A 4509-nucleotide genomic window follows, 5' to 3' on the forward strand; every position below is an offset into this window, starting at 1 on the left:
AGTGAATTATTATCGTTCAACTCATTTACTCCCTCTTATCGTGATGCATTATCGTTCAAATCATTTACTTCCTCTAATCGTGAAGCATTATCGTTCAACTAATTTCCCTCCTCTAATCGTGATGCATTATCGTTCAACTCATTTACTTCCTCTTATCGTGATGCATTATCGTTCAACTCTTTTACTCCCTCTTATCGTGATGCATTATCGTTCAAATCATTTACCTCCTCTAATAGTGATGCATTATCGTTCACCTCATTTACATCCTCTCATCGTGATGCATTATCGTTCAACTCATTTACCTCCTCTAATCATGATGCATTATTGTTCCACTCATTTACTTCCTCTAATCATGATGCATTATCGCTCCACTCATTTACTTCCTCTCATCGTGATGCATTATCATTCTACTCATTTACTTCCTCTAATCGTGATGCATTATCGTTCCACTCATTTACTTCCTCTAATGGTGATGCATTATCGTTCCACTCATTTACTTCCTCTAATTGTGATGCATTATCGTTCCACTCATTTACTTCCTCTAATCGTGATGCATTATCGTTCAACTCATATACCTCCTCTAATAGTGAATTATTATCGTTCAACTCATTTACTCCCTCTTATCGTGATGCATTATCGTTCAAATCATTTACTTCCTCTAATCGTGAAGCATTATCGTTCAACTAATTTCCCTCCTCTAATCGTGATGCATTATCATTCAACTCATTTACCTCCTCTAATCGTGATGCAATATCGTTCAACTCATTTACTCCCTCTTATCGTGATGCATTATCGTTCAAATCATTTACTTCCTCTAATCGTGAAGCATTATCGTTCAACTCATTTACCTCCTCTAATAGTGGTGCATTATCGTTCACCTCATTTACTTCCTCTCATCGTGATGCATTATCGTTCAACTCATTTACCTCCTCTAATCGTGATGCATTGTCGTTCCACTCATTTACTTCCTCTCATCGTGATGCATTATCGTTCAACTCATTTACTTCCTCTAATCGTGATGCATTATCGTTCACCTCATTTACCTCCTCTCATCGTGATGCATTATCGTTCAACTCGTTTACCTCCTCTAATCATGATGCATTATCGTTCAACTCATTTCCCTCCTCTAATCGTGCTGCATTATCGTTCAACTCATTTACCTCCTCTAATAGTGATGCATTATCATTAAACTCATTTACTTCCTCTAATGGTGATGCATTATCGTTCAACTCATTTACTTCCTCTAATCATGATGCATTATCGTTCAACTCATTTACCTCCTCTAATCGTGATGTATTATCGTTCAACTCATTTACTTCCTCTAATCGTGATGCATTATCGTTCAACTCATTTACTTCCTCTAATCGTGATGCATTATCGTTCAACTCATTTACCTCCTCTAATCGTGATGCATTATCATTCAACTCATTTACCTCCTCTAATCGTGATGCATTATCGTTCAACTCATATACCTCCTCTAATCGTGATGCATTATCGTTCCACTCATTTTCTTCCTCTAATCGTGAAGCGTTATTAAACATATTCCTGGCTGGTAAAAATAATCACAGCTATTAAGATTATCACTCTCGTTCACCGTTACGATTATCAATTGCCATGGCAACTAGTCTCCTGGTGCTAAAACGTAGGCCGCATCCTATTCCAGTGCTCTCTGAAGTACATCATCATCATCATCATCATCACTGATGAAAACACTAACAGTCACACAGACACTCTGTCATCCAAATAGCAATTTAGAGATCTAGTATTTAGACACACACCTACACAAACAAAACTGCTATTCAGATCACAGACACACCGCCATTCGAAGACGGTTTCTCACAGTGTGTCTAGAACCTCTTACATGGCAGGAGCTGGGGGACTTTGGAGTTCAATCCAAACGTTAAACTTAACACCCAGACGAGAGCCAAGCTCCCAGTAATGTTTGCTATAGACAGAACAACCCAGTCCCAGACTGATTAAAGAGCCTCTAAATAACAACTTCTCATTTAGAAAACAACCTATGTGGCATCGATATGAGTCAGAAACATTTATTCCACTGTAAAAAAAAGTTTAAAAGTGTAAAATAAAAAATGGACTACAAAGTGTAAATAGGATAAGTTTGGTCATGAAGTCAGTCTTGTCTTGTGGTCGTGACTCCATCACAACGTAAATTAATGTTTATTTCAACCCTGTTTGTTTGAATGCTATTTGTCCCTTAACAGAGTGTCACGCCCTGATCTGTTTTTGTCCTTGTGCTTGTCTCCAACCCCTTCAGGTATCGCCCATCTTCCCCGTGATCCCATGGGCACTTATACCCGTGTTCTGTGAGCTGCACTACCCGTGTTCTGTGAGCTGCACTACCCGTGTTCTGTGAGCTGCACTTCCTAACCTGCTGCAAATGTATGACCACATATTTCCCTCAGATTACACAGATCCATAAAGAATTTGAAAATAAACTCCCATATCTACTGGGTGAAATACCAGTGTGCCAATATCACAGCAGCTAGATTTGTGACCTGTTGCCACAAGAAAAGGGCAACCAGTGAAGAACAGACACCATTGTAAATACAACCCATATTTATGCTTATTTATTTTCCCTTTTGTACTTTCACTATTTGCACATTGTCACAACACTGGATATATACACATATGTAAGCATATGCTTCTCATGCCAATAAAGCCATTTGAATTGAGAGAGAGAAAATATAAACCTGCCCTCACACATCTTTTCCTCCCTGTAATTTTCTCTCTCTCTCTCTCTCTCTCTCTCTCTCTCTCTCTCTCTCTCTCTCTCTCTCTCTCTCTCTCTCTCTCTCTCTCTCTCTCTCTCTCTCTCTCTCTCTCTCTCTCCCCCTCTCTCTCTCTCTCTCTCTCTCTCTCTCTCTCTCTCTCTCTCTCTCTCTCTCTCTCTCTCTCTCCCTCTCTCTCTCTCTCTCCCTCTCTCTCCCTCTCTCTCTCTCTCCCTATCTCTCTCTCTCTCTCTCTCTCTCTCTCTCTCTCTCTCTCTCTCTCTCTCTCTCTCTCTCTCTCTCCCTCTCCCTCTCTCCCTCTCCTCTCTCTCCACCTCTCCCTCTCTCTCCCTCCCTCTCCCTCTCCCTCTCCCTCTCTCTCCCTATCTCTCCCTCCCTCTCCCTCTCTCTCCTTCTCTCCCTCTCCCTCTCTCTCCTTCTCTCCCTCTCCCTCCCTCTCCCTCTCCCTCTTTCTCCTTCTCTTTCTTTCTCTCGCTCTCCCTCCCAGCATTTGGGTTAGGACAGAGCCGGCAGAACGTAATTAGCTGTGGTAGTTATCGTTGTTACCTACGGGGCCGTCTGCTACGTCGGCACCACACGGAGAAAGCCCAAACAGGAGTTTAGTTAACTCATCCGTCACACGATAGGAGACAGACAAAACGAACAGCAGAGAGAAAATAACTTGTAACAGCAGGAGTGACCGAACACAGACAGAAAGAACAACAGTCAAGTCAACTCACCCGACACAGAGGAGTCATGTAGAATCCCTTCAGAGACTAGAGGTTATCGTTCCACTCATTTCCTTCCTCACAGAACTAAACTGAAGACGCCAGAGCTCTTTTCTCCTCTTTACGTTTTGCTGTAGATACCACAGATACTACAGATACTACAGATACCACTGATACTACGCTGCTCACACAAGTGTTTCTTTTGAATTCTGTTTGTTCCAGCCTGCCTGCTCTGGCCTGTGAGCCAATGACTTCAGACTGCCTGTGCCGACACTCAGACACACACACACACACACACACACACACACACACACACACACACACACACACACACACACACACACACACACACACACACACACACACACACACACACACACACACACACTGAGCTGAGCGCAACCTCAAATTCTGACACCGCCACTCCACAAACACAGACACAGAGTTCCAGCTCCACGAGTCACTAGAGTCGGGGGTTGACAGCAAGGACAGCCTCCAGGGACAGAATGAAACACACACAGACACACACACACACACACACATTACGTCCAAGCGCTATGTATACACACTACATACACACACCAACACACACATATAGTATGTACACACACACACACACTAAGTACACATACACCCAAGAACAGTGATGTAAAAGTTCTTCAGTAAAAATATTTTAAAGTACTAAAGTCCATATTTGGACAGTATCTTTGGACAGTATCTTACTATTGACATTTTTGACAACTTTTACTTTTACTTCACTACATTCCTAAAGAAAATAATGTACTTTGTACTCCATTAATTTCCCCTGACACCCAAAAGTACTCGTTACATTTTGAATGCTTAGCAGGACAGGGAAATTGTCCAATTCACAGCCTTATCGAGAGAACGTCCCTGGTCATCCCTACTGATCTGGCGGAAGAAAGACAAGTCGTCTGGTTTGCTTAGGAATTTTATATGATTTAAACTTTTACTTTCACTTTTGATAGTTAAGTATATTTAAAACCAAATATTTTTAGACTTTTACTCAAGTAGAATTTTACTGGGTGTCTTTC

This window comes from Oncorhynchus keta, chromosome 3 (genome assembly GCF_023373465.1).
Source record: "Oncorhynchus keta strain PuntledgeMale-10-30-2019 chromosome 3, Oket_V2, whole genome shotgun sequence".
In the NCBI taxonomy this organism is placed as follows: Eukaryota; Metazoa; Chordata; class Actinopteri; order Salmoniformes; family Salmonidae; genus Oncorhynchus; species Oncorhynchus keta.